General features: G+C 41.6%; 1 long non-coding RNA gene across 1 annotated transcript; it reads right to left on the minus strand.

Moving 5' to 3' along the window:
• Positions 1-818: 818 nt before the first annotated feature.
• On the minus strand, positions 819-7,574 carry LOC311609816. Its single transcript, XR_014783511.1, has 6 exons — positions 7,426-7,574; positions 6,607-6,673; positions 6,066-6,144; positions 5,831-5,970; positions 5,350-5,422; positions 819-1,496 (listed from the first exon to the last, which is right to left on the minus strand). It is a non-coding gene; the product is annotated as an uncharacterized lncRNA (long non-coding RNA).
• Positions 7,575-24,575: the final 17,001 nt, after the last annotated feature.

Here is a 24,575-nt window from a genome sequence, read left to right on the forward strand (position 1 = left end):
AGCATTGGCTGTCCTGGACTCACTTTGTAGACCAAGCTGGCCTTGAGCTCACAAAGACCCACTTTCCTCTGCTTCCCTGAGTGCTGGGATCACAGTTCTGTGCCACTGTGCCAGGTTCATGTGACGCTTTTTAAGTTATGGTGTCACATCCCCCACTCCCAGTCTCTAGATATTGCTTGGTCATTAGAATTAACAAGAACACCAAGCTAAACCTTTGGAAGACAAGGAGCCAGGAAGAGCAAAGATGTGCTGCTCAGTGGAACCTCCCCCAGCCAGCCCACCAGCCACCAGGAACCTTACAAGACTGGAAAAGGCCAGCCAGGCCAGCTCGATAGGGACCAAAGAACCTTCCAGTCACTCCATAAAGTCGTAGGAAGCAAAGTCTTGTTTTTTAAATGGTCCAGTCTTTGATTTTGTTTTGTTGAGGTTACATAAGACAGTTACAGTGAACAGTCACTCCGGGTGTTTAGAAATTATATTTCTACCCCTAGCTGTTGGCCTGTTGGTTTCTTATTGCAAAGGTACGTTCGTGACTAACACAGACTGACCTAAGAAACCACCCCAATCCAGATGGGGACAATAGGAAACTCTGCTGTTTCTGACACTGCTCCAGGTTCTAGCAAGCAGAAGGCCTCACTCCTCTGTGCTCCTTCCCTTCTGAGATCCTAACTGGGAGTTATTACTGCCTAAGATTTGGGCTTAGAATAAGAATGGGGAAAAGACTGGAAAGGCAAGCAAGCGAGGCCACTGGATGAGGAGGAGGAAGGGGGAGGGGAGGAAGGAGAGAAGCAACAAAGGAAATACTACGGAAAGGGAGGGAGAGAGTGGAGAGAGTGAGGGAGGGCAAGCGGGTCAGCCAAGAGACATGGAGAGATCCCTTTTTATGGCCTTAGGTGAACTAGATCTAAGCATACCTATAGACTGTCAGACTTCATAGTGCCTATGAGTTTGAAGTCCTTTATGTTGGATCTCTGGCTCACATCTCAATCTGATCAGAGCTCTCTCTTTAATCCGTCTACAGGGCATACCAGGGATACCCTCTGTTTCCTTCCTTGTCTAAGCACGGATTGAGGTGATCTTTTTCGTGTCTCTGTCAGAAGATCCCGGCCCCATCAACAGTATCATCCCAGCACTAAATGCCAGTGGACGGAGGCCTTGGGGGTGGGAGTTGCTTCATTAGCAAGTGGTAACGAAGGAACTCATTTCTGGAAAGTAGCACTAAGAAAGGGATGCAGGAGAGATCACAAAAGCAGCTGCTCCTTCCTCTAACTTCTCAGAAGTCGGCTTTGCTGTCAAGAAATACCCATGGTTTCCAGCCATCATACTGGGTGCCTGGTGTCTTCGGGATCCAGAAGTTGGCTTGCTTGTCTTATCTTCCTTGGAATAACTATTTGCTGTTAGAGAGTGGACTTCTGCTCTTTCGTTGCCGACTCTTCGCCTCATTCCTTCCGTTACTGAATGTTTCTTCCATTTGAGGAGTTTCCTCCAGACGTAGTCTGAGGAGCAAGCAAATGGCCCCAGTAAGTCACTCAACTGCCTCCCCAGGGAATGCCAGCATTGAACAAAGCCACAAAGGGACCAGAAACACAAAATGTTCCTGTTGGTTCTTATAGAAATCTCATCTCTCCTTAATAAATCCCTTTTGCTACCAGGGTTCAGAATCAAATTCTAGTGGTTGCTCTAAACAACCTCGTAACAGCACTGCAGCCTGTGTACCAACAACGGCCCGCTTTATCTTTCAAGAGGACAAAGTAGTGTCCTTGGTCATATTAGCCAAGACTCCATTACCAGGGACCCTGACGTCACTGCAGGTTTCTGAAGCTAGTTCTGACTCACAGGATGCAAAGAACAGTGGTTTATAACTTTTCCAAGGTCAGGAATCTAAGCAATGTGCGTTCTGCACCCTCTTTCTTACCGGCAGAGTAGACCAGATGTCTGTTCCCATGTGACCTCACTGGCCACATGTTGAAAATGGTAGAGCCTTCTTCAGCGTGGGACCTTAAACAACAGTGTGTACGAGAGTGGTACCTTCTTGCCACCTTCCTGCCTCTGACTACTGTGTCCACCACATCCTGGGCTTTATGAGAACTGTTCTGTGTATTGAGCCGTGGTAATTCCAAATGTTATCTGGGATAGCAGCTGGCAGTACTTTAATGCAAGCTCTAGCCAATACAAGCAGAAAGCAAGAGCATTCTATTAGCATTTTGAAGGCTGAAACGACTTGAGGAAGCCTATTTGGCAGGAGCAAAAGTCACCCAACACTCTCCGCAGTGATCCAGCTGTCCCGAAGCCAGACAATGACCCTCCTCCCAACCCTCTCCCACTCAATTCTTTCCTCGGCAGCCAAAAGAACATTTTCTCTCCCCCTCTGTTAGAAGAAAAAAGACTGATAGAGATGAATTAAGTTCTGAGGTCAGTGCTGTCTCACAAATGACATCATGGAGAAATCTTAACACTTCTGCCTTCAAAGGGACTCTGAGCCAGAAAGAGCCAGATCAGAAGACTCAAAGAAACAAAGTGGTATATCCCGTGAGACACACTGGTTAGAGCTGCAGGAAGGTTGTGGTCCTGACGTCCTGACTGATATACATGTGTTGAGATCTGTCTTTTAGGTTCTGGACTTTCCACAACTGACCGTACCATCTGTACTCATCGAAATATTTCTCCTGGCCTTTTCTTGTAGTTTGTTTAATAATAATTAATTATCTATAAACCACAGGCAGCCCAAGGAAGAGAGGAGCGGGGGTGATCATTAAGCCTTTCTCAACCTGACCGCCCAGGATCCAGCCTCATGCTTTTTTGCCTTCTGGAGGAAACCTTACTCAAACCATAGCTCTGCAGTGCCCTCTGCATAAATGCACAGCTTCCCATGTCTACAACTGTGCCTAGAAAATGCTGCTTTGCCGCTGACATTGGGAAAGAGGGCATGGAAACCCAGAAGCAAGAGCTCACAGTGTTCTGGATGGTAGGGGCTGATCAGGGCATCTGCTGCTGCTCTTATCATGATATTGGTTAGTTACCAGCTAGTGAGCCCCACCTGGCACCTACCTCTTCCAGTCTTCCCACCCACGAAGCAAGGAAAGAGACAGACTCCTGGCTAGTGTGCCACGCTCAGTGAATTCAAGGTGCTTTAAACGTGTGTTAGAATCTATATAAAAGGAAGAATGTCTCCATGCTGCGGTAGTTACGCTTTGCTCAAGCCCTTGCAGCTTCATGCAGCCTTGATGCGGAGGAGGGGAACATTTCTCCGTTAAGGTTCCCACTGTCCTGTCTGCCGCGGTTTCCTCTGTAAACCTGCATTCCTCAAAGTTTTGAAGGGTTCTTTTAGAATTCCTTGGGGGGTCATTACTAATGCCCACCCCTACACTGTCCTCCCTCCAAAGATCGTCTCTGAAAAGACTTTCCGGGGAGTCTAGCCTTCCTGGATTCCTAGAACAGTCACATTCGTGTACATGTTTTCTGTCTCAAACACTGCTGATAAAGTCTTGGCAAATATTTTTCTCCCCCAGGTAGGTAGGGAATGTTGACGCTGTTCTTCTCGACTGCCTTTCTGTAATGTGAGTCAACTGGTTGGTTGGACTCCTGCAAACCTAAGGATTGACGAGCTCCATAACTCCTACTCCTATCAACACGGAAACCCATATTGGCCAAATTTCTTTTTTTTTTTTTTTTTTTTTTTTTTTTTTTTTTTTTTGAGATTCGTATTTAGAATTATTTGAGACAGTGTGTAGTGAGCTTATTAAAAAACATGCAAAGGTAAGGTGGGCTTAAGTGTGTGTGATTATGTGTTTGACTTTGTACAGATCTTAAGATACCAGGTTCTTAAGGGAGCTTAAGAAATATTATCCGCTGATATCTTTGATGATTCTGAAGCAAATTACACACTCCCAGAACAAAATGTAAATTCTTGTCCCGTGGATGCCATAATGTCTCCTTGTAAGCCACCTTGTCAAGAGCCATTTATAATCGCCCTAACCAGGCTCATAACTCTCTTTTTGCTCAGAAATACCCTCCCCATTAGAGACCATAAATAAAAGCACACCAAGATAACCATTTGAAGAACAGACTTCTGCTATGAAAGCTTCTTGGATAATGCCCAGTATGCTTGTTCCTGAGTTTTATAAAGTGTTCTTTTCTTCCTCTAAATCTTAAAAAAAAAAAAACAAACCTTTACCTAATTGGTCAATGCCCTACACATTTTTCCATTTTCTAACACAAACCTCCTTTGAAGCAATAAGGTGAAAAATCACATTGACATTTTCTACTTCAACTCCCAATGTTACAGTTCTACACACAACTTAATGATATATAAGGTTTTAACACAAATCTTTGGCAAACTGAGATCAGGAGTTTGGGAAGCCAAGGTCTAACCTTAGAGATTTTAACCGTACAGTTAACTTGCTAGTCAAAGGAGCACAGTTTGAAAGACCGCAACATACACACTGCCTGCTTTTCTTTGATCATTTCTGTCTAGCTCTATCAACACTATGTGGGGAAAAGAAGGTGGAAGGGGGGAAGAAACAGAAGGGAAGGGAAATGGAAAGAACACAGACTACCCTTTCATCTCTGTGCCAAAATACCTTGGCAAGACAACCGAAAGGGGGAAAGATTCATTGGCTCACGGTTTCAGAGTCTCGGCCAACAACACAGTGGGGAGGGTGTGGCCAAAGCCATCACAGTCTAATGGAGGCATTTTCTCAGCTGAGAGTCTCTCTCTTCCCAGGTGACCCTAGCTTGTGACAAACTGACTAAAAAAACCAACAGTGTAATTAGTGTTCCAGGTCATTGTCCTGGCTGTCAAGGAGGGTTAGAAGGAAGAATGGTGGGGAGTAATAAAAAGGTGGGTGAAGGAAAGGATGGGTAGTGTCTAATTCATCAGAAATAGGATCTATTATCTTGCAGTGGGAGAGCTTGACATTTGCTCATCACTTCCTGTGGATTCCCAGCAGCGCTACTCAGGGCCATGGAATCTGTAGCATCTCTATAGGCTAATCTATATTTTAATGGGTTCTGGATTTCCACACTTGTGACAAGATATGTTAACATTTTTGGTTCAAATATGTACAAATACACATACATATGTATGTATATATGTATATGTATGTTTACACATAATTATGTATGTATATATGCATATACATATATATTATTTTATGGGGGTACTATGTACTGGCTTGCTTACTAAGTAAAACTTAAGACTACTTGGCTAATTGTGTGTGTGTGTGTGCGCGCACGCGTTGCCTACAAATTTATCCTTCCCCACTTTCTGTGTATAAGACTACATCTTATAATCTAGAACATGGGTCTTTAGCTGATCTGTGCTGACAATATAAAAAGCAAAACACTTACAATAAACTGTGGAATTGGATAGTCAACATTCTGTCTGTCCATGATTTTTCTGGTTACATAGGATGGCTTGGAGCTATATCCACAGAGAAGAATAAAGTTAGGGGGAAAAATCGTTTGTTGGTAGTGTAGAAGTGATAAAGTTCTATACTCGGTTGCCACTAACCAGGCAAGACCACCTTTAGGATTTTGCCATTCTGCTGCAAGGAGGGGTAGGCTGACTCTTCACTCGTGGTATAGCACCTGCAGGTCTCTCTGGAAGGCCTTTTCAAGTGTAAAGCACCGAGGATATAAATCTCTTTACAGAAAAGATGGTTTTCTCTGCACCGAGTTCCACCCTGGGAGTCCCTAGAGTGTGGTGAACGGGAGACCTGACAAACATGCTCTGTGGGTGACCATGGGATAGGAATAGAGACCCTGGGAAACACTGACTCGTCCCTTCCCCCCACTAGCCTCATCGTCTAATGCCACAGTTCATGCTCACCTGTCTGAACTTGCACAAGTCCATAGCTATCAGCATGCTTGGCTCTCTCTTTTTCCTTCTTCTTCTTCTTCTTCTTCTCCTCCTCCTCCTCTTCCTATTCTTCTTCTTCCTCTATTCCTCCTCCTCCTCTTCCTCTTATTCTTCAGAAAAAACAGATTTTTCTGAACTCAACCTCAGCTGAAACCTTTTCCTCTCATTTTCTGGCAGTCCATAAATAAGTTAAATCAACACATACCTTTTAAAAATTCAGTGTTCAACTGTCACACTGAGCCCTGAGCTTGGAAAGTGTGCTCTGAGCGCTGAAATTTCTAGAGCTATAATACAACACACAGTGACATTTAAAACCAAAAACGATAATGTTTCATGTGCTAAGAAAATTCATTTAAAATATAGTTAAAGTATAATTTCAACTATATTACTGTAGCTTTAAGCTATACTACTTTGAGGAGAAATAAACATAACAGCCTCACTCAAGCAGAAAACTAATTTTCAATGTGAGTAAAAAAATATGAGGCTCTGACTGAAGATATTATACAGTTTTTTGTAGATGTCAATAATCCCAAATTATAAAAAAAATATTTTCCTTTAGTCACAAAAAACAAACTATTCATAAAGATCTTCCTACTTATCTTCTCTTTTATTTTCCCTCTGTTATTCAGCATCATATCTATTCATTTCCTGCCAGCAGTTATTTTCTGTCTGCCCTCCAGGCCACTGGTGTCAATCTCTACAAGCAGCTAAATCTTCGATCTGGTTGAGCCACAGCAGGGCCTCACCTTAGAGCAGGGCCAAGAAGGCAGGAAGTGTGAACACACTCAGAGGGGATCACCAAAGGCATCACTGCTGTGGAACAGAGAATCGCATGGCGAAAGGAAGTCAGGCATACAACTGTTGTTTCACACCCCTTTTCATCATGAACCCCATTGTGAGCCTTCGGCCATAGACATCACAGGTGATGCTTATTCTACCTCAACAGAAAGAAAAATGGGACAGAAAGGACCCAGCCATGTAGTAAGCATGCACTTTGCCTTTCACACACTCACAGAAAATCTAGTAGTCTCCCTACTTCAGGATATGTTCTGTCTTTTCATGTCTCACCTTGAAAATGATGCCTTCCTCTTTTAGCATCTTTAAATGTACACCCAAGGTGAGCAGTGCATCTAAAAGCTGCATCCATTTTTTTTTTCTAACTGAGACTCTTAGGTGTTAAAAACTGCATCTTTCTCTCTGACTAAGACACCCTTGTCCTTTGACCAGAATCTTCCTTATTTGGCAATATCCAACCCACTGCTAGCTACCACTCTAATTTTTGCTCCCATTAGATTGAATGTCTTATATTCTACATGTGAATCAAGGTATGCAAAATGTGTCTTTATGGGCCTAGTTTATTTTACTTAGCATAATATCCTCCAGGTTCCTTCATTTAGTTGAAGTCCCACCTAATATCAAGTAACAAAAAAATGTGAGAGGAAAAAAAAACTAGATTGTGTGTGTGTGTGTGTGTGTGAGAGAGAGAGAGAGAGAGAGAGAGAGAGAGAGAGAGAGAGAGAGAGAGAGAGAGAGAGAGATCATGAAAGAGGAGTCACAATACTTACACAGTGGAGATTAGGTAGTCCAACAATGGCTGACTGCATCTAGAGATGCTGAGAATCCTGTATCTTCTCAGTCCACAAAGCTGGATATCTCAGTGATCCCAGTGTGGTGCTAACTGCTTAGAAGATCCCTGGACAGTCACTGTTGTCCAATCCACCTTTAAAGTCAAAGATCAAAGTCTCATATCAGCAAACTATGGCAACAGCAGCAACAGGAGCACCAGGATCAATGCATTCATAAACAAAAAGCAAAAGAAAGTAGGCAAGCAGTGCTGCTTTTTTCTTGGATCATTGGTATCTGAGAGATGGTCTTTTCCCCCCAACACTTCCAAGATGCCCCTCACAGACTGGCTCAGTGATATGTCTTAGTCAATCCCAGATCTGTCAATCTGACGATCAAGATTAAAACTCTGTGGTGGCTAACTCTAATCACTTACTTAATACAATAGACACTTACCTGGGAAGAGTCTCCATAAGAGTTTGTGTACATTGAGTTGTCCTATTGGTATATTTGTGAGACGTTGTCTTAATTAAGTTAACTGATATGAGCTGACTGAGGGCAGACACCATTCCTTACACAAGAATTGTATAAGAGTAATCAATCTGGGTACAAGCAAGCATGTATCAATTCATTTCTCTCTTTGCTCTTGTGAGTGTGATATAGATGACTAGACGTTTCAAGTTCTTACTGCCTGAACTTTCCCAAACTAATGAACTACAATCAAGAATTGTTGGCTAAAATAACCCCTGTCTCCTCCAAGTTGCTTCTCCTTGTCAGGGTGCATTATCCCAGCAACAGAATGAAGCTGGGACACCATCACAGTAATCTACCTGAAACTTGAAGTACAGGGGAGAGTGAAGGGGTTTTTTAAACCACAGATTCTATAACTTTAGGTGTGCCCACACAAATGTATTTTCTATAACTTGCTAACCCTCCATTCCAATGACTTTTCCTCTTTTGTATGACATGACAGGGACCCTTGCTCTGGACTTGATATGAAATCGCTACTCAATAAAAAAAGAAAAATGCAGAATGCTTGAGTGGAGGAATGAAGGGGAGAGGGAGTGAGTCGTTCATCTGTGAAAACGTTGTGTATATCAAAGAAACTTCATGTAATGTTACCTCACCGTCTGTATTTTTGTGAACCATTAAAGTGACAGGGGAAATGAAGCCCGCCCATGAAATGTAAACATTATTTCAAACAAAGATATATCATTTTTAATGCTGTAGCATCTTGTCCAAGAAATGAATATACTCATGAAAAGAGGAAAGTCATAATTCCATAATTAAAAATGCAACCCAATATGTCACATAGTAGTCCCATAGAAAGAGTGTTGATTAACAACCATTAGGAAAGATCACCCTACCTAAAATAATCTATTAAAGCTGTGCAAGAGAATTTTTCCTTCAAATATATGCTCCCTTGCTTAAAATATCCATTTATTTTCAAAGATATTAGTTTTATTCACATAGTTCAATATTGCAGACATAAAACTTAACTGTGGCCAATATGAGCCACTGTTGCAGAATGTGTGTTCCAGGCATAATAACATGGCTGTTGCCGTCTTAATCTGGGCTGCTGTAACTGCCCATCTGAGACCCAATCATGATCAGGCCTATTGGTGTTCTCTCACAGGAGATGATGGGGAGGGCCATTAGACCTCCACAACCACTCACCCATTCTGGGTCCCTCCAAGCTAAATCTAATTCTGTCTTGCTTGTCCATGGGCTCCAGAGATGAGAGAAAATATAAGAAGTGAAAAATTAGCTAAAGGGGGCACTTGATCTATGCAAATTTTGAGAGAACTGTGCTGGGCTGGGACTCATCAATAATGTACCTACTTAGGGTCACTATGGTCATGTAAGTAACCCCTCACCCATGCTCCTGTATATACACTCATCAAACTCATTGGATCATCAAGAAACAGCTTGGGTAAGAAGGTTGGTTTCTTTGACCTGGCACTGGCGCCCTATCTGGGATGCATACACACTAGTTCATGTTTCCTCAGGAAGACATACACAACAGGCTTCTATTTTCTCTGTAAGCCAATTTCGGGGGGGAAATGTTCAAATATCACATCTTAATCTAAGCTTGCTAAATTTTCAAGACATGAAAAAGACAGCAATCAATGAATTTGCATATTCAAGTTGACCTCTAGAAAATGTTGGATTGCATTTATAAATCATATTACCAGTAGTGTGCTACGAATTTACATCTAATATGCTTTAATCTAGGTTATCCATGCAGAAAACCTTATTTCCAATATTCATAATCTGCAGTACAGTCATTACCCATCACCAAAAAAATATTTCCAGGCAAACCTTGGTCCATATTACCAAAGGCAAGGGTGAAAATTCTCAAGATCCTCTGATGAACTTCATGGAATATGTTCAAAGTCACTAATTTAGCACTCTCTTTCTGCTAGAAGTTATAAAAATGGGAAGTTACCATTAGAATCACTGAGAAAGAGGTCCAAGTTTTCCTAAGAAGGAAGGCTGTCCCATAGAATACTAAAAGCATTCTTAAAAGTAGCAGCATCCACTGGAAAGTACACTACACAAAGCATTTGTGCTCAGTTATATCACAGTATCCGTTTACAACTAGAAGGGAAAGCTTACAGTAGAATAGGGTGTAAGACTCGTGTGTGTGTGTGTGTGTGTGTGTGTGTGTGTGTGTGTGTGTGTGTAGCACATACGCACAGGAGGTTTTTAGAGCAGCACCTCCAGATAGTAACAGTGCCTTGTTCTGGTGGTTGCAAACAATTCTATTTAGTTATTTTTTTATCCCTATTATGAGACGACTGTGCTGCCCACTGCTAAGGAGGCAGATGCGCCTCTCCTTATTCATGTAGGATGGCGGAAGCAACAACAGATCTATGTTATGATACTCCTTGATATGTGGGTAAATTTCTTAAAAGCTGACACTGTGATTTAAAAATATGAAGACAGCCTTATTTATGTTTTGAAAGTGAAATTCACTGTGAAATTTTGAAATAAAGAACGCAAGTAGATGAGAAAAGAATCTCCAGTGCTCCTCAGGCATGTACAAACATATTATCTATAATTGTGATATTACTACACACTATCTAATAAGTTATTTCTTGCTAAATTTTTTATTAAGACATTACTGTAAAGAACCTGAGACTATTTCTAGCTTTATCCATTTACCTGTGAATTTCATAATTTCATTCTTAGCAGCTGAGTAGTATTCCATTGCATACATGTACCACATTTTCATTATCCATTCTTCTGTTGGTGGACATCTAGGCCGTTTCTTTCCCTTTTTTGTAAACTTATTAGCAGAATAGCAATGAACATAGATAAGCAAGTGTCTCTGTAGTAGGGTAGAGAGTCCTTGGGTGTATACCCAAGAGTGGGATAGCTGGGTCTTGAGGTAGATCTATTCACAGCTTCTTGAGATGCTGATTTCCATAGTGACTGTACAAGTTTGCACTCCTCCCAACAGCTGATCAGTGTCCCTCGTTCCCTGTATCTAAACCAGAATGTGCTGCCATTTGTTCTATTAATATCCATCATTATGACTGGGGTGAGAGGAGACCTCAAAGGCTAAAGATGTTGAATATTTATTCAAGTGTTTCTCAGCCATTTGCGCTTCATCTTTTCAGAATTCTGTTTAATTTTATTTCCCACTTTTAAATTGAGTTATTTGTTTTGTTAATGCTCAGTTTTATATTTTGGCTTTTTTGTTTGCTTTGGTTTTTAGTTCTTTATATACTCTAGATACTAGCCCTCAATTAGATGCATAATTAGTAGAAAGAAAGAAAGAAAGAAAGAAAGAAAGAAAGAAAGAAAGAAAGAAAGAAATCCAATTCTACAGGCTGCCATTTGCTTGAATAATGGGGCCCTTGGCTGTACAGGAGCTTTCTAGCTTCACGTAGTCCTACTATTATTTCATACCTGTGCTCTCTCAGTGTTCTGTTCAGAAGGTATCCTTTCTTATGCCGATGAGTTCAAGCCTATCCCATGCTTTCTTGTCTATCATGCTCAGGGTGCCTGGTCTTACATCGGGGTCCTTGCTCTGTTTGAAGTGGAATTTTGTGCATGGTAAAAGATAGGGATCTATTTTTATTCTTCTACACGTAGACTTCTAGTTCGAACACCACCATTTGTTGAAGACGTTAATCTTTTTCTCCTGTTTTTTTTTTTTAATCAAAAAGCAGGTGCCCATAGGTGTATAGAATTATGTCTGGGTCTTCAGTTCTATTTTATTGATCACTATATCTGTTTTTATTCCAACACCAATATTTATTACTATACCTATGTAATATACCTTGAAATCTAAGATTGTGTTATCTCTTGCACAGTTTTTATTATTCAGTCTTGTTCTACATATTCTAGGATTTTTGTGTTTCCATATGAAATCAAAGGTTGGTTTTCCTGAATGAGGTAACCCAAATCCCCAAAGACAAATATTGCATGTTTTCTCTTATATGTAGATATAGATGTTACCTTTATTTTTTAAAGCAGAACCCAACAGTGTTTTGTTTTATTTATCTATAATTTATATATTTACTTTACATCCCAAGGGTAGGCCCCTCCTCTCAGCCCCTACCTCCCACTCTCTTCCACCTATCCCCCATCCCCTCATCCTTAGAAAAGGGGACTCCCCCCACCAACCCACCCCAGCACATCAAGTGGCATTAGGACTGAGCTCCTCCTGCCTTGCCACTGAGGCCAAGCAAGGCAGCCTAGTTAGGGCAAAATGGTTAAATGCAGTCTGTCAGAGACAGCACCCATTCAACTTAGTAGGGGACCCACATGAAGAGTAAACTTCCCATCAGTTACATGCATGCTCTTTGGATGGTGCTTCCATCTCTGTAAGCCCCCAGTGGTTTGTGTTGGTTGACTCTATTGGTCTTCCTGCAGCATTCTTGTCCCTTCTGGGTCCTTCTATTCTTCCCTCCCACTCTTCCACCGGACTCCCTGAGCTCCACCTAATGTTTGACTGTGAGTCTCAGCATTTGATTCAACCAGCTGCTGGATGAGGCCCCTCAGGAAATGGTTGAGTTAGGTTCCTGTCTGTAAACATAGCAGTGTATGGTTAATGGTGTCAGAGGTTGACTCTCTCTCATAGGGAGGGTCTCAGGTTGGGCCAGGCATTGGTTGGTCACGGATGTTACCTTTTAAGCTTTAGATACATGTGTTTTGGTGTTATTAACCACAGAGGGTAGATAGGTAGTAAGAGACCAGCTGAAGGAAAGGATGTTCCAAGAAATGGGGAATTGAATGCAGTGTTATAAAGCAATAAAGGAAAGCTAGAAGAGGAGGGTTAAGTGAGGGGTGTCAGAGTCAAGAGTGGAATGGGGGGAGGAGCAACTAACATAAAAGTTCTCAGGAAACGCTTTATGGAAACCTGGTACTATAATTCCGGGAGAATTTGACATAGGGGAGAGAATGTAACCAAAATATATTGTATTAAATTTTGCAATACAAAATTTAAAAAGAACTTGAGAACAACAGCAAAATCATACAATGAGATTACTCGGATCCAAAAATCTATACTTTAATGAACTTCTATACAATAAAAGCATTCATTCTCAAGCTGTGGGGATTCACATTGGATTTTTAATTTTTATTCTCAATTATACTTGTATGCACTTATCTACCATACACACAAAAAGAAAAAAAACATGACGGAGTTAAATTAGAAAAACAATTAGCCTTGTGTACTTTCTCATGACTCATGTGTCCTTTGACTGCCATTTGTTACATATATAAAAGTTAAATACTGTTCAACTCTAAAGGAAAATAAAATTACAAAATTTTCAGGAAAATGGATGGAGTTAGATTATATGCTATTAAATGAACTTATCTGGTCTCAGAATAAAAAACATGTTCTCCCTCGTATTTGGAACCTAAAGTACAATATACAGGCATATATATGTAAACAAATATACTTATGGGTACAATATAATGTGTAGAAAAGAAAACAAGAAAAGATAAGTGTTGGATGAGGAAGAAGGACAAGACAGAAGCCTACGAAAATTTTTAGGTCAGCTTACAACATCTGTTGCAGTGTCAGGGGTGATATTCTGCCACCTTGAAACAATTCAGTATTTCCTAGTATTTGTTGCATTTTTTTATTCATCTGGAATCATTGCCTTCCATTCAGAACAAGTCAGTGGTACTAGAGTATAGCCGTATATAAGTCCAGTTCATGACCAAGTGTTGTTAAGTAACAATTCTCATTCATATCCAACCCATCATGTTTTTAGTTTAGGGAGCTGTGTTTTCCAGAATATGAAGGCTAACCAACCTCAAAAAGAAAGAAAGGAAGGAAGGAAGCAGGAGAGAGGGAGGGATGGAGGAAGGGAGGGAGGGGAGAAGGAAAAAGACAGGAAGAGAGTCAGCATAGTATTACAAACTTTCCTAACTTTACCTGACACCTCCATTTTAACTCAGTAGTCAAGGAGATTTTGTTTCCTTGGCTGTGTTACTAACACCTCTCCCAAACTATCACAGCAAAAGAGAAATCTCTGGTTTGCAGATAGAATAATCAACTTCACAGGTAAAATCTCAGCTTCGTTTTTAATTGGATCACTAATTTACCTAAGAGTTGGAAAAAGTATCATTGTATAATATTTTAACCTAAGGCATTCTAACATAGCAGGCATGGTACCCAACCTCAGTGTCCTGTGAAAATGGTATGGTCATCCCAAGACACCCCTATCTTCCCTACAGGCTATTTTGAGCATGCTGGGTGTTCAGTCATAAACTGTGAAAAGGTAGCAATTCTTAGGAACTGTGTAATGCTTTTCAATGAGCAATAAAGTGCTTTTCTGTCCTTGGCATAGCTGGCTGACCTTGGGAGTGTTTTCCAGATTCCAGCAAAAGCCACAGATCACATCTGCAGTCACAAAAGGAATGCAGTCTTTAAAAGCTTCCCAAGACAGACCACAGGCACAGGCACCTACCTTATCAAGAGGAAATGGGCTCTGGTCTTCTTTGCTGGCTTCAGATCTAGCAGCTGCAAAGTTGAGTCACCATTTTGTTATCTAACCCCAGGCCAACCACTTAACCTCCCGATGACCCCATTTCCTGATTTAAAACTAATTCTGCTGGGCCCATTTAAGTCACACCCTCTCCACAATTGGTGTGCTTATGGGGTCTTGTGGGTTTTGAAAAATTATTACTCTGTGTATGGGGCATACAAGAGAAACCTGTAAAAAAAAAGTTTCAGAAATTAATAAATGTGCCTTTTGCCTTTGGGTGTTTGGGTATTATTCTAAATGTTCTCCTGGAATAAAGTCACCAACTCAGACAGTAAGTTCAGCCTGACACCGTGACCCTCGGTCCTGATGAAGTGGCTCGTGTTGGTATTTCTTGGAAGACAGAATGAAAGAGACAGAAATCCCTTTGTCAGAAGCGAGGCAGGAAGGGAAATACATGGCAGCTACTTAGAGAGAGTGGAGGACAGACTAGCCAGTTTGGTACACTGCAGTGCTGACACCGGATCTTGGTTATTTGATTTTTACACTCTGCCACTATCTCTCTGCTAGGCCTACAATTCACTCAACTGAGGGTGGCTGAAGGGACCATCCCCTGAGCCAGCGAGCCAATCCAAGCATGCAAAGCCACAAGATAACTGCACACCTCTAAGTACAACACTTCTCACTGTTGTGGGAACCACAGTGGGCATCCTATGCAGAGATGTTCCATGCGTGTCCTTGTTCAGGCAACACACAGAACCACATGTGCTGCTGACAAAGAGGGCCATAAGAGAAAACTGACTAGAGTCTTGGCACTTAAAGGTTTTCCTATTTGTCAGAGCTTTCAACTATTTTCCATTTGCTGTTCTAAAAAGTCCTTTAGGAGACAGTCTACATTTTGTCTGTCTCCTTGTTGCCGTGACTTCAGACACATCTTCACAAGCTGTTCTGATGGTCTAGGATGTTATGTCTAGGAACAGCTCCTTTTGCTTGTAATATGGACCTTTTAATATCTGTCTTATTCTGTGAGTGTGCGCGTGTACAAACATGCACATCCATGTTTATGGACAGAGTAGGGTCCCTGAGGAGAATAGTTAGGATGTCAGATTCCCTGGAGCTAGAAGAAATTACAGGCATTTGAAGGCCTCCTGACACAGATGCTGGGAACCAAACGTGGCCCTTTGGAAGAGCAGTACGCACTCTTGACCTCCAAGCCATCTCGAGCCCCAGTCTGGTCTTAAGAACCCTAACAATGGCAATGAGTTAGAGTTAGGCTTAGCTCCAAGTAAACATAACCAACTACCGTAGCTGAAATGAGACCAGTGGGAGTATGCAGAGCAGTGGTTCTTGCCCTTCCTAAAGCTGCTACCCTGTAAAACAGTCCCTCATGTTGGGGTGACCCCCAACCATACAGTAACTGTAATTTTCCCACTATCATGAACATAATGCAAATATCTGGCATGCAGAATATCTGATTTGTGACTCAATGTGAAAGCGTCATTCACTCAATCCTGAAAGCTGTGCCGCCACCCACAGCTTGAAAACCACTGATGTAAAGGAAGAGAGAGGCGTACAGCCCAGATAAGAGGCCTTCGCCAGACTGTCATAGCCCTTAAGGCTTTGCTGTGCCATATTTGACTTTTTTTCCCCTCTAAGACAGTGTTGTATTGTGTATCTCAGACTGGCCTATAACATACTACGGAGCCAAGGCCGGTTTTAAACTCATGGGATCTTCTGCCCTCTCAAGTGGTCAGATTATGGGTGGCACCACCAGAGATGATCTGTAGTTTTTTCACTGATTATAAGAAGGCTACTCAGACTCTAACCCAGTGGTTCTTAGCCTTTCTAATGCTGTGACCCTTTACCTCATAACGTGGTGACCCCCGGCCATAATATTATTTCATTGCTACTTCATAACTGTAATTGTCCTGCTGTTGTGAATCGTAACTTAAATATCTGATATTCATTTCCCCAGGGGTTGTGACCCACAGGTAGAGAACCCCTGCTCTAACCACTACACTGCCTTTCCAGCAGCAGCAAGGACAAGGGGGCATCCCAAAGCCACTCTTCTTCTACACCACTGTCCTGAAAGCCCCCACTAACATTTCTAGCATCTCGTGAGCCACAGCTGAGGAGCTGGACCACACCTGTGCTGAGAAACAGGATGTCCTCCTGACGGACATGGTGGCCCTGCAGGTAAAGCTGGTTTCCATCACTGGGGGACGGGGGACATGAACACTGTCCAGTGCTCCTTAAGCCACAAGTCCGCAGAAAACCATCACCTGAGATGGTGTGAGACGTACAGATTGCCGAGATCCACCTCGGATGCGAGAACTCGGCAATCACAGCATAGCTGATACCACCTCTGTCCTGCTGAGTCATATCAGTTTTGTGTAATGTGAAGATTAATGCGGATTAGTGGACACATGCAGAGTATGTTTTAAGATATTAGATCAGTACCAACTGAAAAACATGTATCTCAGAGACTTCAAAGGCTTTTTGACTAGCTCTATTACTGCTTTGTACTAAAGATATTGAGATTTCTGAACTTTTGAGCCAACAGGCAGCAAAATGACTGAATTACTAAGATTGTAGTGCTAAAAACAGCACATTATACGAGGATGGCAGGGCTGGCCACGCGTGGGAAGCAGGCAAAATCAACCAGGATCTCTAAGCTTATATTGTTTGTTCTCTTAAAGTGCCTGCCCTAACAACATACGCCTTTACTAGTACGTGGGGGAAAAAAATTAAACCTTGTGATGAGAAATCAGATAAAAGTTTCATAATAAACTTGAAAGCACTCAAACATACACACAGGTGGGACGCCGAGCTCACATTTTGCCATAATCACTCAGAATCTCTATCCCTAAGGCAAAGGTTACAATAAGCAGAGGGGCAGACACAAATGTTGGTAGATGGCTTCACGGAAGATGGACAGACTGATATTTCTGGAACCATATCTAGTTGGCCTATGGACTCTTGGGGTCCGTGAGTTGGAAAGATAAAGAGGAGATCTGACCGAGTTGGACAAGAGTTGTATTCCTTCCATTTGACCAGAACAGATACTAGGATAAGGAGCCAACATGAAACAGGTAATAATATATTTATAAATATATAGCATATATCTATATGCAGGAGGATGGTGTGTGTGATGAGGAAGGTTCTGGGAGTGGGTGATTAGAGCTTCCGGTCAGAAGTAAATAGCCCCTGTCATTCAGGGACTTACTAACTGGACTCAGTGCGTGCCTAGCAGAGATCAGGATGCGATCAGAATGAGAAGGACAGATGAAGAGGACACCAGCTGCTTTAGTGGCCTCTAATCTGTAAGTAGAAGATAGCAGAGAGAGAGAGAGATGCTATCACAGACGCCTGCGGCTCCTGTGTGCACTGAGAATTCTGTTGCAGATTAGTTAAAATACAGCCAGGGTTGTCACGGGGGATATAGAAAAGACCTTCATCTCCGTAATGCTAGCACAAGGACACCTCACAAGACACTTTCCCAACATCCCGGGCCGATCTCTAGGTCGAGTAAGTGGGGGACACCTTCAGGCACTTCGCTTTATATGTAGCACTTCCTGTGCATAGTATTTTCCAAAGGGTTCCAGCAAAGTAGTCCCAGACAGGGCTGGCCGCCCTTGAAAGTATTGTTGGCATATCCCTAATTTCAACCTCAAAGTTTCCGTGAGACCTTTTATGTAAATATACTCGCAAATGTTATTGTGCCCCATTCAGTGTTTTATTTAGTGTTTCTCGCCTTCACTGGCATTAATAAGTGTTTGGTGTAGCCTCGGCTTGTATCTTCTATACCTAAAGGAATCCAGGAGCTCTGCTTAAGAACTGAAAATATGCTCTACACGCAGCTGAGGGTGAATTGTCTTAAGCCTGCGTGAATGTGTTTATATACACCACTGGGTCATTTCGGATGCCGCTAAGATACACTTCTCTCTTCAGTGTTTCTAAATTCCACTTTCCCAAACACACTTACGTGGGCCTCCCCTCACTTCAGAAGCCAAGGGTGACGGTGGGAAAACTATCGTCTGTCACATGATCGTTCTCACCAACACAAAGGAACTACAGAAAAGGGATCTCATCCAGAAGTTCCCTAGTACGACCACCAGTGAGGAGGGACTTCAGTGAGGGGGCTGTGAACAGGCCCCTCCTTCAAATGAAGGCGATCCCGCAGACTCACTGCACTCAACTTAAACTGTGGGTTAATTCCTTTTCTCATCACTGTGACAAAATACATAGCAGAAATTACTCCGTGGCTTAAGGTTTCTTTTGGCTCATGGAGTTAGAAGGATTTCAGTCTGTGATGGTTGAGAAGGGAGAGCATCAAAAGGAGCTCAGTGCAGGAATGGTGGGAGCGGACCCCGCGGGCGGCTTCATATACCAAGGACCAGGAAGCAAAAAGCACCGGACTGCAGGAAGTGCACAAAACTCTCGTCGTGATGAAAATGTCCATTTGAGCTTTGTCTCTAGAAGAAGCCAGAAGTTTGTCATCTTCATTATTTAACTGTGACCCTCCCCCCTACACACACACCCACCATCAGTCTGCCTTTCAGAAATCTACGTCCCAATCCCTCACTTTCGAAGTCCGGACCCTAATGGCGTACTTCTGCCAGGGAAGACCCTCTTCTCTAATGTTCTACACCCTCCCAGAATAGAATCATGAGCTGGGTGTCTCCTGTTCAAGGACATCGGCCTGTGGAGAACATTGCACTTCTAATCCAGAGCAAATGGCTTTTATCATAATCCTTTAAGTGTAAGTCATGCGATTCACAAAACTTCGTGTTAAATATTATTTCTCCTGATGCGCATACATAAATGTATAACAAAGAAAATTTACATACCAGACAAAATTGATATATGAGATAAGAAATTGGAGATGTCTGATTAATGGCTTTAAAATAATGTGTCCAATGATGCTGTGCAAAAAAATAAATAAATAAATCTCTAGGTCTATTTGCTACCACTGGTGCTTTTAATAAGCATGCATGTATACTTCAGCCCAAAGTCATAAACTGTGGCTCAGTTATAAATTAATCCTTCCAATGACCAAGAATATGCTTAATTTTTCTAAATTATCATTAACCAAATGTAAAGGTTTTACATCGTAGTAGGAACTGCTTAGCTACCCAGAGATTGCCACTCCCCTGTGCCCATTTCAGAAATATTGATCTAGTGGGAGTTGCTTACAGAACATGGGTGACACATTGACAGTCACACCACCACAGCCTATCACAGCATGCTTGACAAACCCAAAAGCTACATCCCGAGAGCTCTCCACGTGGCCTGGCCAGGCAGCAAGTCCCCTCCCCCAGTAGCTGTTCACTGCTTTGAAGTAGGGGCCTTGTGAATCACATAGAGTTTCCTAAGCCTTGTAAGGTGCCCTGACTTCTGGAATCCCATGATCCTCTCCCCTCCATGCAGGAGAGAATGTTGCAGGTAAGTGGAAATCACCGTGCAAAAGTGTCTGCCCCTTAGACATCCATAAAAATAGGCTGACTGCATCAGTGGAATTCATCCCACTCTACAACCCAGGTGCTCATCAAAACGGTAAGGAAAGAACTCTAGATGACTTGTAGCCATGAAAACTTCATCAACAGTAGAAACTGTCTCTTGAACCAGAGGACATCCTGTCATTAGACAACCACGCAGCTGCTAGGAAGCCCGGTGTGAAAATTGCAGGACCCAGAAACTGTGGGGCTTAAGACTGAGGTGACCACTTGGTTGCATTTAGCTTATATTTTATTTTCTTGAAAAGCTCTTTCTGAACCAAGGAGATTTAGAAGTGTGTTTACTAAATGGTTTCCAATGCGGCGGCTACTCGAGTGTAAATGACCTCCATTACAGCCCACATTGGCTAGGATATGTGGTTTCATTTTCTTAGTAATGAAGGAGATCTGGGGAGGTTTTAATTAAATGGAACCACTAAACTTCTTTCTGTTCCTTTCTCTTCTTTCTTTTGGCTGAAGATCTTTCTTAAAGAATAATTAAACTATGGGGTGAGTGTTGGGGCGCATGGCTAAGATTTCTGCACTCGGGAGGCAGAGGCAGGTGGCTCTCTGTGAGCTTGGGGACAGAGTTTTCTGCACAGACAGTGCCAGGCCAACCAGAGCTTCATAGTGAGACCCTATCTCAAAAATGTTTGTGTGGATAGATAAAGAGACAGACAAATAGATGTAAGTTTAGCTTTTTTTAGGTATGAACTATAAAATAAGTAAGTATAACTTTTAAAGCCTCTATTTTTAAAAGAGATAGATATGTTTTTGTGAAAGTGTTTTAAAAAAAGAAATTAGTGTGCATTTTTGCAGTCCCTGCAAAGAAGATAAACGATAATCTATTCTCCATACAGATGTTCAACTACTGACTGCAAAATTTGCTTCATGCATCCTAAGGGACACAAATAGAAGAAATTACATAAATAACCCTTCCTTCTCTACATAAGATGTAAAAGAAAAGTTGTTTTAAGTGAAAGCTTTCACATTGAAATTTATGATTCAAATATGACTCTATTTCATGTTATCTTTCTCAGATTTTTTTTCTTCAATAAAACATAATCTAATAAAAACAGGAGATGCCTAAGGAGGGAACTCAGGGGCTTGAAATGATCTCTATCAACCATAATTTTCTTGTTGAACTGATACTTGGTCAATCAATCAAAATCATTTGGGGTACTTACTCTGTGAAAGACAAATCTTTTTCTATATTTTTCCCTCAAAGTGGAATTTTTCAATCTAATGAGTCAATATAGTATGACTTGTAAATTTTATCAGATCCCTAGAGATAAGATGACTGGTGGACAGATGCATGTGTTCATGAACAACAAACAGGCATGAAGTATGACCAAAAACTGCTTAATGTACAATATCAATTTGCACATATTATACACAAAACAACTTGATTATTGAAAAAAAACAGGCACATAAGGAGGGATGAGATTGGGAAGAGGAAATTATGCTAGGACATAAACAATAAAGGAAGACACACTTTTTAAGTACAAACATGCCACGGAGATCCTAGTGTTTCAGGGGTTCAGGAAGATCACTAGATGATGGGGTTGGCACAGAAATAGGCAAGTGTATTTACCCCCTGTCTGCCAACACCACATTTTTCTTTTCGATGTCAAGGCTGTGGTCACTGCTGGGGAAGAATCACAGGGTCGACTTTTCCCTCTCCACTCAACAAGTTTTCAACTTTCTCCCAACCCTCTGCTTTCCCACCCACCCGCAACTTGAAATGTTTGCATCTCCTACATTAGGGGAAAATTTGCAGAAATCAGATATGCACTTCATTAAGCTCTTATTTATCAAATCCAACCCAAGTGTTTTCCTCGTCTCCTTTCCTCCCCCCTCACACATCTCTGCTTATGTCCTCCTGCTCCTTCATCTGCATCCTCAGTTCTTCCTTTCCTGGCTGGCTCCTCTTCTCAGAAATATGTAAGAGACTTCCCATCTTACCTCTCCATAGATTAAAAACAAGACATAGGACTCTCATCCACTTAACAGCTACTGAGGGGCTATTATGTGTCAAACTCTATTTTAGCAATGAGACAGACCGGTAGAATGTATAAAATGTATCTGTCTTGCTGAGTTTGCCCCGCCTTTTGTTCCGTCCTAAAGTTACTATGTTTCCCTCAGTCACAGTCATAGAGGAAGGGAGTAGGGGGAAAACGAGAGGGAGGGAGGAATGGGAGGATACAAGGGATGGGATAACAATTGAGATGTAATATGAATAAATTAATAAAATATAAAAAATAAAAAAAACATTTAATTTTAAAAAGTTACTATGTTTCCCTAAATGATTTGTATAACTTCTTACAAACTCCAGACAGTATATACGGAAACTAAATCTACATTTCTATTACACAATATTTTTTTATTGTTGTCGCTGTATATCACTACAAATAATAAGGGGGTAATATTTATTATCAGGCTGAGATTGTATGCAGCTGAGAAAGCTGTCTACGCAGGCTAATGGAGATATCTCCACAGCCATCATCTGGGACCAGCATTGCTCTGCCATGATTCAGTGCAGTCATCCAGGCCTTCACGCAGGAGGGACTGGTGAACGAGAGTAAAACAAAGTCATTCTGGAAACTCTGAAGATGAGAGAGGGCCTTGCCTGTCTCTTGTCGTCTCAACTTGAATGCCACAGAAAGGAAGAGAATTCTGACAAGCCTCTGTAATTAATATCTCTCAAAGAAAGGCTCATGTTTTAAAGCCCTGATCTCCAGGGTGATGATCTGCTCCTGTACTATGGCCCTTTAAAAGGTGGGGCTTGAGAACAGGCTTTTGAAGGGCACTGTGGAATCCCAGTCTCATTCTGTCTAATTTCTAGCTTGTGAACTAACTGGCTCCAATATCCATCTGTGACATAAGCACCACACCATGAAGTTAGATGGGGGGGGGGAGGGGCGGGAGGCCCCTGCCCAATCTGCACTATGACATTTTTTCCTTTGAAACTCTAAAATTGTTGTCTCAGTAAAGCTTATTTCCTTATAAAATTAATTGAATTGTTTCTTGACCTCTTGGCTAAGATCAAGTATATAAAGTTGATTACCTCAGGTATTTCATTAAAATAATATCAAACTGAGAAATACAAAAACACAGTTCCATGTGTCAACATAAAGAAAGCCACCAGTTTGATATATATAGTGTTTATATATGTATATAACATATACATATATGTTAGGACTTAAATGGAACCTGGAAGAAGTATATTGTTTGAATTACTTTAGAGCTGGGAGGATTCACCCAAAAGACAAAATTAAGTACAGCAATTTATCGCAGCAAAGCAATCTAACCTTGCTTCAGATGTTTATTTTTTAGGAAAATGTCATGACTTACATACTCACCTCATGAGGTATTTATAAAGGTTCTATTGAATGTGAATGAAAGATACTTGTAAATAAATAAACAAATCCCAAGTGTTAATGTTTTAATTTTAGTTAATTTTTAGTTAATTTAGGAGAGCCATTACATTGAGACTTATGAACCTACCCATCCTCTACAATAACTTTTGGCCACACAGGAGAGTGGGCTTAAAATTTACTCTTCATACGTCATTTATTGGTGGTCTAAAAAACTTGAATGTACCCAACTGAGTAACTTACACATAGGTAATAATTTGCCCTCTTCTGGCTCATCATTTCACTATGGTTCCCACACATATTCCAAGGAGGATGAGGATTGCCTGGTTATCTGCAAGACTGACCTAATTTAAAGCAGATGTGACATCTCACTAAGGGGAAGAAGCTTCTGTCTGGGGAACTGCTGAAGGACTCAGGCAGCCTTGCCCCTAGCAGCCCTGAGGCAGAGCCCACAGGCAATACCAGGCTAGGCTAGGTTTAAAGCTGAAGGTTTTCCTGCAGTATACCCAGTGGTTGCCTTTCCCTTGCTCTGTTTCCATTTGACCAACACCATCCTCTCCTCAGCAGTCTCCGGGTTTCAAGAAAAGAAGCCAATAAACTAATTCACACTGAGGTGTTAAAACTTGATAAGACAGCTAAGGGATACCAACAAAGCCATGAGCCAGGAGAAAACATCCCAGCAATGAGGTTAGAGGGAAATCTTGAGCCATGCAAGAGGAAATTACTTCATCCAGTTCTCACAAATTAATTTGTTCCCTGACCATCCCAGAAAACAGCAAGAATGACCACCACCGTTTTCCATTGTTTGTGCTTTCCCGTACACCCCAGACCAGGGAGTGTCAGCCCGTAACGTGTGTTTGTTTCCTATGGACAATGTGAGTGTTTCGAACTAATGACAAACCAACGCTGTCCTTTTCTGTATTCTACTTTCAATATCCGCTGAAACTTTTGAGCAATGTGCTCAGAACACCCGCCTCTGAAATCTTCAAAACTAAGTGGTAAGCTGATATAAATAAGGAAGTAGGCTCTTTGAAAAGGTGGTGATAGATAGATAGATAGATAGATAGATAGATAGATAGATGATTGATAGATGACAGATAATGATAGATGATAGACAGATGATAGATAGATAGATAACAGATAGTGATAGGTAATAGATATAAATAGATGATAGAAAAAAAATCTTCCAAGGCTATTCAAATAAGAGAAGAAAAGGAAATGAAGTATAGCGCTGCTTGACATTTTGCCTGTGCTAACACCAGCAAGGCTTTCACACGGAGGCTTACATTTCCTGGCCGTCTAGAACCATGCAAATTCTAGCCTTAAGATT

Source organism: Acomys minous (genome assembly GCF_964271855.1).
Source record: "Acomys minous genome assembly, chromosome: 12".
NCBI classification, from domain to species: Eukaryota; Metazoa; Chordata; class Mammalia; order Rodentia; family Muridae; genus Acomys; species Acomys minous.